General features: G+C 31.5%; 1 long non-coding RNA gene across 1 annotated transcript; it reads left to right on the top strand.

Moving 5' to 3' along the window:
- The first annotated feature begins 258 nt into the window (after positions 1-258).
- On the top strand, positions 259-5438 carry LOC134244062 (uncharacterized). Its single transcript, XR_009987158.1, has 3 exons — positions 259-379; positions 690-774; positions 5313-5438. It is a non-coding gene; the product is annotated as an uncharacterized LOC134244062 (long non-coding RNA).
- The last annotated feature ends 5941 nt before the right edge of the window (positions 5439-11379 follow it).

The following is an 11379-nucleotide window of genomic DNA, read 5'->3' as shown; positions in this document are numbered from 1 at the left end:
TTGTCTTAACTCTTGACTTGTAGGTGCTCTGACTTACATACTTTACTGATATAATTATTGAAACAAGTAATTTCTTTTGGATAACAGCATTCTTATCCCTTGACCTTGAGGTTTGATTTGCATCTCGGAAACTTTAACCTTTACCAAAAGAGCATTCGTGGACATCAGTGATTAAAAACACGTCTTTTTTCCCTCTACGTTAGTACGAATGATGTTAACCCCTAATTTATTTTGTTATTTTATTCTTTTTTATTTGCAGCCGGAAAGTGTACCGAATTCAATAAGGAATGCCAATGCATAAGGAAAAGCTACTTTGCCGACTGCACACAGTTTTCGACACCCTGTCCGCCCGCATATAACTCAACAGCATCATTCCTGTGTAATTTATCTTCAATAAAAGCTTTTTTAATATGATTGCAAGAAATATTTCCTACTGAATATATACCAAATACCAATAATGAAAATTCGTCTTGGAGGTATGTTTTATGTATATGGAAATATTGGTTTATATCTTAGCTGTTAAAATCAATCTATTGTCAAAAAGTGGTGTTGAAATAGATTAAGTAAAAATGATTGCCATAATTACATGTCTAAAGAAGAATATATCAGCTAAAAAGGGAAAAAATCAATTGATTTGGCTTGATTAATTTTTGAAAATGCAAAAATCACTGATATATATTTTTTTACAGATTCACAGTGTCATGAAATGATAAGCCTTACGACAGACAGAATGCCAAACAATAGTAAAACAGACAAGACGACACCCAAACATCAGTAAGTAGACTTCTCGTTAGAATTGAAAAAAAAAACACACACAAAAAAAACCCCAGAAAGCAGGATAATAAAGCAAAACACACAATATCTGAGACACATAATCTCATGCTGAAAGTAATGCCTGTTATTTAATTACATTTGTAAATCATAAATGCATAAATTTTACTTCATTCTTTTTTATAAAACCCTAAAAAGGTTTTTAAAAAGTATTATTTTACTCTTGTTAAGATTTAAATCATTCAATCAACTCGCTATTTCATCGGATATAGGAGGGTTGTTCGAAAAGTTCGTGGACGATGTCCATCTTCCTTATATTACTCACTGGAATTTTAAAACAAGCACATCATAATATGTAAAAATATTTGATTTGTTGATGCGTGAAGTTTCATTCCATTCGATTTAACAAAAATAAATTTACTTCATTTTAAAATCAATATGTTTTGTACCCGCGGAGCACACAAAACGGCAATGTAACGTCAACACATAGCGTCGATAATTTATAATAGATACTATACTTATGCATTTCACACAGAATATTCCAATGCCCATTCATAAAATTCTTTTTCTAATACTTGACATTTATTTTTTAAGAATTGATATCATTGTATAATCTCCTTTATTAAGGTTTAAATTTCTTTTAGTACTTAACTCTGCTTTCACAGGATAAGCAACTTTAAAAGGGCCTTTGTCTTTCATTTACGTTTCAAATTTTAAAGTTTTGTTCAGATGTTTACAGTAAAAAAAATTTTCACAGGTCATCCTCATCCGATACAAAGAATCTTTCACTCAAATACTGCCTGTACTATTTGTACAACATGCACAACTCGCTTGTGACATATTTTCTTGATTCCTTCAACACTTTTAGAGTTTATTCAGGATTTTTCCTGATAAGAACACAAATTTGCTTCGGTATCTGCTGCTTCGTGATGTTCTAAAACGTCATCGTTTTTGTCGTTTTCAATAAGTACTACTTATCTTCTCAAGTTGATTTCTTTTCAACAAAGCGAAATATAAAACCATAATTTGGTACACTTATTGATGTAACAATTCTTAATTTGAATTTCTATGTAGTTTTTCTTTTTTCCTCCATTTTAAACAAATTTGACTATAGACATTATTTATTGTATTGTCTGTAACTGACTAAATTTTGACTGCTCCGCGATCCGATTTTTGCATTTTAAAAATCTGGATAAGTTTTTAATCAATCATAATATTTTGTCCAAATTAATACATATCATTTGGATTTATTGTTAAAATATTACTGCTAAATTTGGATAACATATGACGTCAAATAAAAAAGACATGACAGTTGTCCACGAACTTTTCGAACAACCCTCGTATGTTTCTTTCTGATTAAAAAAAAAAAACTTGGAGCGGGCTCAGCTATGTTAAGGAAGGTCAGAGTTCGCATTCCTTGTACATCGTATTGGAAGTTTAATTGTGACGTCATTGAAATTTAACAAGCTACAAAAATTAATTACTACATGATCATGCGTAAATAACAACTTGAATTTATCTGTTTTATCGATTATTTATAAAATCTTGTAAAATTGCAATACTTGATAGCGATACAGTCGAGTAATAGAAGAAAGCCCTTTGTCAAATATGACGTCATCAGCCTTGACATGACGCAGCACAAGTGATCCGGAGGAGTAAATTCACTGGTTTAATAATTACAAGAATGCTTAAATAAATATGATACCATTGCTAATTTTTAGACCTAATCATTAAAACTAAAAGAAAATAATTTTTTAAATACAATGTGTATAGAATATGAATTTATCTAGTAGCATTGAAGCTGCACAGGGATAAGAAATATAGAGAATATCGCTAAAACGATGAGTGTATTCGTGATATACATCAAAAGTGCAAGGGCATTAGACTATTTTGTTTGAGCTGAAATTTGGAATATGTATTGCTCATATAGTGTATATTTTGAAAAGTGCTGGGAGCTGATCCTGGTCTGCATAACATTAATTTTATTTATAACAGAATTTAAGCGAAGTGGAAATTTTTAGCTATTATAAGCATTTTCGGCAAAATTTTAAGTACTTCGCAAACAGCACTGACTAGCTCCCAGCACTTTTTGGGTAGAGGATATAAACCTCTTTTAATGTGTTTCAATTATTTTCTTGAAAAAACAAGCGTATGCCCTTGCACTATCCACATTTCCTACATTCAGCTTAACAATTCTATTTTTATAGAAGTCACGTGACAAACAGCTGATACGTGCGATATAACTGGTAATAACTACGGCCCAGTCCTATCCATTATTGATAGCTATATTACCTTTTCTACAAGTATTCAGTTGCTTTGTTAAAACTTTTTAAAAGAAGCAATACATATTAAAACGGTGGAAAGGTCACATTTTCCATATTGGTCCTTAACATAGCTGAGGGACAAAAACAACATTGAATCAATCAATTAATATCATGAGTGTGGTAAGTTGTTTGACTTTCTTTAAACACATTTTTGACATCTTAACAATTGGCCCAATTTTAGCCAAATTTGCATCAAAGTATCCTTGTATCAAGGCAAATTCAGGTTAATTCAAATTAAGGGAAAAAAAAATAAATTTGAAACTTTTATTACATTGTGTTGATTTGAGTTTGTACAAATCCTGACCCTAGAGCTGCAGTACGGGATCAAAGTTTAGATACTAGTTATTTAAGGGAGGTCTTATCAGGGACAGAAAACTACGACAGATCATGATGATGTAGAAAAAAATATTTAGGTAGTGTAGATTTAACTTTCTTGAAGTCATGCCCTCCGGGAAGAAAGACGACAATAAAGAATCAAATTAATATTTACTTTATATCTCATAAGAAACAAAAACTATTTGAAAATCTCATAAAACAGAAAAATCATGGTCAGTTAATGTTATGAAAGCATCATCAGGAGATGAAGATTCTAGTTTGATGAAATCATACCCCCGGGGTAAGTCACGTGCGTAATAAGGGTCAAAATTTTACAAAATAATATTTATTAAGGATATCCGATCCTCAGCCAGGAAGGATAACTCCAAAATTTATATTTAATTTGAAATGCATCAAAATGAAGCTTGAAAATGAAAATTTTTCATGTAACAATTTTCATTTTATTCATCTTTATAAGATTCAAGGCTTTTGGAAGTCTTAGAAAAGGTCTTTAAAAATTGACATTTGTACCCTATATGAGGAAAAAAATTAGTACAGTTTTAGAGAAATAAGATTTTCTTGAATCCAGCCTTAGATACCAATGCTTATTAGTATGATATACAATAAGAAGTGATTTGTGGTGTCTTGCAATGATAACAAAAACCTTTTTCACTATGTATCATAGAATACATGACGGAAATAGAAGACAAAAAATACCAAATAAGTATAAAAATTATGATAATGTCTCTGAATGTCTGGATACCTATCGTGTTTTAACCTAAAATATATTTGTTGATCAGTTTGCAATAAGAAAATGCATTGCTGATATTTCAGTTCGCTTTTTCTGCAAAAATTTTGGAGATTTGACAATTTCCCCTATATATGTTTAATCTTGAACATTAAAGACTTACTGTGGATAAATTCACATAACTTTGTGGATTCAGAGATACTTTTACGAGTACTTCTGATTACTTAATTAACTGCTAATTTTATAAACCTGAGGATCGGACTACCTTAAGGAATGAAGCTTATTTCAACTTATGTTATCCGATATAACATAACTTGGGGCAGTTTACGCTTTATTAACCGCTTAAGCGTAAACTGCCCCAAGTTATGTTATATCGAATAACATAAGTTGAAATAAGCTTCATTTCTTATAATTTAATTTCACTGTAGACAATGAGACAATATTTCCTCCAAAAAAGGTTTCAACGTGAGCATAATTTTAAAACTAACGTCAAGTGGAGTGATACATTTTTGACGTAACTCATTGTGACCTAGGCAAATTATGTTAAACGAAATGGAAAAAACGTCTAACCAATCAAATTACGCGTTACAACTGAAATTAAATTATTTATTTTTAAATCTAATTGTAAAAGTTTTTCTTTGGGAATAACAAAACTGTGATTAGTCATATTGATAGGGATATTTCTTGAAATATAGTATATAGAAGAATATCCAGACCATGACAAGAGGGGCTAACTAAGGTACATGTATGGAAAGTCTAGATTTCAACGGAATAAATAGGTATAAATATTTTATTGAAGAAGAACAAAGCTTCATGTGCATTGACCCAGGTGAGCGTTAAGTATTTGGGTCTGTTGTTTCACATCCGCAAAAAAAACAACATATGATATAAGTAAAGTGACATATGGCCAAACAGACTATTTTCTAAACAAAGATTTTATAAATTTTCTTAATAGAAGTGATTTGTAAAAAAAAAAAATACGGTAAATTATTTTGGTCTTTTTCCTATGTTTTTTACTGTAAAACGAACCGACGATTATGCAGCATTAAATACAATATACCCAAACTTTCTTTATTTAAAAATGTTAGTGATGGTAAATATATATAATCAAGTACTTGTATCTAAACTACCTTGTTTTAACCGTTTTATTTTAGAGTGGAGAGAGAAAACAACAGTTTAAATAGTTTAAAAATCGTAGTTCCGGTATCAGTCATATGTCCATTACTTATCATCATCATTCTCATCACATTTTTCACCATACGACAATGGAGAAAAAAGGGCAAGTTTTGTCATATTTCTTATCATATTCATATTAAAACTCATCTTCATTATGTTAAAAATGTTTGTAGCATACTGTTAAATTCATATGTATTTGAACAATGAATAAAAAGGTGTTTTTTGTTGAAGGTCTTTCAAACAACTCGAATAAAGAATCACCCGAAGAGGAGAGTGACAGTTTAAACCCATCAGCTTAACACGGTTATCATCTTTCTTTTAAAAGGTGCCATTATGTGCCTTTTTCTTTAAAATTACCAGGAAAGGGGGTAATCCTTTGTGTTTGTTTGCTTGTCTCTCTGCACGCAGCAGATTTTTGAAATTTAAGCAAGATCTTCGTTTAGGCAAGTCATATGTTGTGATTCGTTGTTGTACGAATTCTTTGTCAACTTCCTGTTTAGTGTGCATCTGTACAAACAGAAAAAAACACTATTTTGTCAGTTTTCGCAGCAGATGGTTATTGCTGATACTTGAAATTTTATCACTATCTTTTGTTTTAAAGCTTCCAACTAATCTGATTTATTCTATACGAATCTGGAGTCAACTTTTGTTAGTTTTCTCAGCAAATTCTCATTAACCAAATGCATTGAAATGTTTGAAAAGCTTTTGTAAACTTTGGTTTTTGACCGTTCGCCGTAAGACAGTACCTTATGTACATGTAAACATAAATGAATCTATATTTTATCCAATATCGTTAGAAAATGTGATGCACTTGAAAATGAAAAATAAACATTGAAAATTGTAGCTAAGTGTGCCCATTTTTTTTTTTCGAAAAAATTGCTTTTTCCAAGATTTTACTGGACAACCTTCGTATACATGTATTCACACCAGAGTGAACATTTACATCAGAGCGAGGGTCATCGCTAATGAGCATTTGCCAAGGCACTTCTCAGTTCAACCACACTTTATTTTAAAGATAATTTTTTCTCTCAAAAATTCCATGTTCCTTTTCATTCTTAAGATGTTCGCAATGGACTTTATTTTAAAGACTTTTGATCTTATATACTGTTCGTAACTCCATAAAATCACAGAGTTCTACAACTAGTAAATGAAAATGTGTTTATAAAAATCTTCTTGTTTGCTTATTTACAGGAAGACAGAGAAATGCGGTATGAAACGTTTACTTGAAGAAAAAATGTTCCCTGCCTCCCGATACTGTGTAAAACTGCATAAAAATGAAATAAATAGACGAAACTAGATGAGTTGTGATTAAAAAAGAATAATACGTGTACATTTTGCAACTTATTTTTACTCTATGGATAGTTTTGAAAGGTATAATATCACAATCAATTTCTGTGGGAATACATTTATACACTGTAGATGTGTATGTTTATGTTTTGTTATTTTGATTATTTAGTATTCTTTACATGTACAAGGCAGCATTTTTTTTTCAGGCAGCACTTACTCTCTTTGTTCAAGTTTTGTTTCAGTTTGAGATATTCTTGTAAGTGTATTATTAGTTGCATTATGAATTAATTGTGTGTTACTTTTAAAATAAATCCATTCACCTGCATTTTAATTATCTTCACCCTCATGAGAATTAATTAGCAGCTATGATTTTCGTATTCATGAAAGTTATCTGTTCATGCTGTTGTTAGCATAATGAATCTATTTGTTTCAAAGCTTAAAATATAAGCTTATAAATGCTGAACAGAAAGAGTTTACTTAAATACATATATAGTCAGAGTTTACTTATATATATATATATATATATATATATATATATATATATATATATATATATATATATATATATATATATATATATATATATATATATATATATATATATACAAAGCACTAAAAATGACCAACGACACGAACAAAAAAAAATATATATATATATATATATATATATATATATATATATATATATATATATATATATATATATATATATATATATGAGAGAGAGAGAATAATAATGCATATCGTGGTCATTAAAGATCGTTAACAAATGGAATGTAGATTTATTTTATACGTATATGCAAGCTTCATGGCCTATCTGACTTTAAGCTTATTTCATGATAATAATTTTGAAGTTTTATAAAATGTTCATCGTGACAAGGTACATTTTCTTATTAATGCCATACCGACAAATGTTTGCAATATTATTTCTGTAATTAGCAACAAAAATGACAATCGAACTAATTTAAAGACCGTGAATATCATCTTTCGAATAAATATAAAAAGACATGTTCAGAATATGAGATTAGTGCGCTATTTAAAGAAAATAAGATTCCAATGTATCTGAGCTTGGAAATAAATATTGTATCATGCCTCTACTTTAAAAACGTCGTATTGTAACGAAAAGGTGCTAATATTCATGTATAAAATAGCAATCAGAAAACAAGATAAGATAAAAAATGTAGATTAATTTTAACTATGAAACGTTTACATTCTTTTTTTTCTTTCATATATATATGTGCATTATCATACATATGACTTCCGTACCTGCTAAAAGCTCCTCAAAGGTATATATTTTTTTTATTAATACTAAAAATGTTCGTTAACCATTTATTTTCTATTTTCTAACTACTTGCATTCATAAAAAGATTTTCAATTTTGGTACATAATTATGTATTTGTTTTTATTTTCTCCTTCTTATGTTTGACTATAGTCTTAAAAGCGTGAGCCATTATCAAACATGTATTCCATCTTTATTTTTTGTTTGTTAAGAGTCCAAGTACTAAATTAGAGATGACTGAAACGCATTTAATAACCCTTAAATTTATTAATTATTATTATAAAAGTTCAATTTCAGATTGAAACTGACATTTCTTGTTAAAAAAAGTCATTTCTGCATATAGACATTGACACTTTGTCAGGGTGGATTAAATGTATAATATACATGATAAAATCACGTTAAACGATTTAAGGACAATATGAAAACCATCTTTCCTTCTGCATTCAATAATCCTTATGTGAAAAAAGAATCAGATACATTACATGATCAGTACGTAATGGTTCCCGCTGACAAAACAGGTAACAACATTTTTTTCCGTTTGCAAGGATCATTATTTGTATTGTTTTTTTTTTTAAAGAACTTGGATTTAATTCTACAGTTAGTAATCAAACTTCGTAGACTTTCCCTTTCTAAAGAGGAATTTCTTCAAAACCGTATGTCAGTTTTGAATGTTTTTAATATCCCAAATAACCAAAATGAATTTGAACTACCATATATTTATATTGGATTCCAAACCTCCATAAGAATCCTTACAAACAAAGATACGTAGCGGGACCCAGTAAATGTTTAACCAAGCCTCCTTCTTTCCTTTTCACCAAAATATTAACAGTAGTGAATGAGAAAATTTAAGATTACTGTTCTACAATATTTTCAAGAAGTGTGTAAATCATCAGTCGATTATTAAAAATTCCAAAGAAACTTTGGACAATTTACAATCACAAGATTGCACCAAAATCTACAGCTTAAAAACGTATGACTTTTCAACTTTAAACACAACCATTACCCACGATGAATTAAAGGACACTCATAGACAGCTATCGTCCCCGTTTCTAGCAGACTTTGTGGAAAATCTGATGCGTGAAAAGAAAAAAAAACCACTTACTTCGGCCTTTACCTAGACATTTAAATATATCGGCGACCTACTGTCAATTATCAATAGTAATTTTCATTTTTATTTCGAAACGATATATCTTGGTCAGCTTTGGATACCTCATAGTGTAACAAATCTTTTTCATATTTATACCCGCACTTTCTAAAAAAAAGTTCGGGTATATTGTTGTTACTCATGTCCGTCCGTCCGTCCGTCTGTCACACTTTTCTTCCCTGAACTCCTCCTACATTTTTCACAGTAGCTTAATCATCTTTTGGGAGATGGTTGGGGGTGTCATGTAGATGTGCAGTAAGGTTTCGGAATTTTGATTTTGCCCCAGGGGATCAAATGGGGGTCGAAAAATGACGTTTTTTTATGCTAAAAGCCCCGTCTTCCCTGAACTCCTTCTACATTTTACTCAGCAGCCTAATCATCTTTTAGGAGGTGGTTGGTGGTCCCATGTAGATGTGCAGTAAGGTTTCCGAATTTTGATTTTGCCCCAGGGGATCAAATGGGGGTGGAAAAATGACGTTTTTTATGCAAAAAGCCCCTTCTTCCCTAAACTCCTCTTACATTTTACACAGTAGGCTAATCATCTTTTGGGAGATGGTTGGTGGTGTCATGTAGATGTGCAGTAAGGTTTCTGAATTTGGATTTTGCCCCGGGGGGTCAAATGGGGGTCGAAAAATGACGTTTTTTATGCAAAAAGCCCCATCTTCCCTGAACTCCTTTTACATTTTATTCAGCAGTCTAACCATCTTTTGGGAGATGGTTGGTGGTGTCATGTAGATGTGCAGTAAGGTTTTGGAATTTTGATTTTGTCCTGGGGGTCAAATGGGTGTTGAAAAATGACGTTTTTTATGCTAAAAGCTCCTTCTTCCCAAAACTCCTCTTACATTCAACTCAGCAGCCTAATCGTCTTTTGGGAGATGGTTGGTTGGGTCATGTAGATGTGCAGTAAGGGTTCAAAATTTTGATTTTGCCCCGGGGGGTCAAATGGGGGTCGCAAAAATGACGTTTTTTATGATAAAAGCCCCGTCTTCCCTAAACTCCTACATTTTACTCAGCAGCCTAATCATCTTTTGGGAGATGGTTGGTGGTGTCAAGAAGATGTGCAGTAAGGTTTCAGAGTTTAGATTTTGTCCCGGGGGGTCAAATGGGGGTCGAAAAATTACGTTTTTTATGCAAAAAGCCCCGTCTTCCCTGAACTCCGCTTACATTTTATTCAGCAGCCTAATCATTTTTTGGGAGATGGTTGGTGGGGTCATGTAGATGTGTAGTAAGGTTTCAGGATTTAGATTTTGCCTCTGGGGGTCAAATGGGGGTCGAAAAATGATGTTTTTTATGCAAAAAGCCCCTTCTTCCCTGACCTCCTCTTACATTTTATTCAGCAGCCTAATCATCTTTTGGGAGATGGTTGGTGGGGTCATGTAGATGTGTAGTAAGGTTTCTGAATTTTGATTTTGCCCCGGGGCGTCAGGGGGTCGAAAAATGACGTTTTTTATGCAAAAAGCCCCATCTTCCCTGAACTCCTCTTACATTTTATTCAGTAGCCTAATCATCTTTTGGGAGATGGATGATGGGGTCATGTAAATGTGTAGTAAGGTTTTGGAATTTTGATTTTGCCCCGGGGTGTCAAATAGGGGTGGAAAAATGATTTTTTTTATGCAAAAAGCCCGTCTTCCCTAAACTCCTATTTCACTTTACACAGTGGCCTAATCCTCTTTTGGGAGAGTTCACTCTTTTGAAATTTTGGTAAAACATCAAGGTCAAGGCGTAAAAAATCATAGCATGTTGGGAAACATCTTGTTATGGGTAATGTACACTTGAAATGTGAAAGTCGTATCTCTTCTCAATCAAAAGAAAATACAACATTATTGAAAAGTAAGTTGAACTTCAAGGTCAAGGTCACAGAGTCAAAAAGTCATGATAGATTTGGAAAGGTCTTATCACAGGTAATATGAATTCTCTTTCATTTATCTTTCAAAATGATCAATTTAAAACAATTAATTTGTTCATGACAGTAGGTCAAACTTCAAGGTCATGGGTAATAAAAATCATAGTGTATTTAGAATGGTATTGTCCCATTAAATACTAATATACATGTTTAATATAAAAGTCCTGTTTCTTCTCAATCAAAATATATGACTATGATGACCAAGGTTAAACTTATTGTGACAGATGGATAGACTGACAAACAAATAAGATTTAATGTGTCCTACCTTTAGCGAAAATGGGGGACAATAAATGTCATTGCTGTTCTTGAGAAGAAGATTTATGTTGGAAAAAGTCCCCTGCATATTTACATGTAAATTGGTTGAAATTGGCTAAGTGGTTCTTAATTCAGAAGTTAAGAATGTGAAAAGTTTGCAGAAAAACAGATGGACGA

The sequence above is a fragment of the Saccostrea cucullata genome, unplaced genomic scaffold, assembly GCF_032062105.1.
Source record: "Saccostrea cucullata isolate Sc308-1 unplaced genomic scaffold, CSIRO_AGI_Scuc_v1 ctg2439, whole genome shotgun sequence".
In the NCBI taxonomy this organism is placed as follows: domain Eukaryota; kingdom Metazoa; phylum Mollusca; class Bivalvia; order Ostreida; family Ostreidae; genus Saccostrea; species Saccostrea cuccullata.
This window is presented reverse-complemented; position numbering and strand designations above follow the sequence as displayed.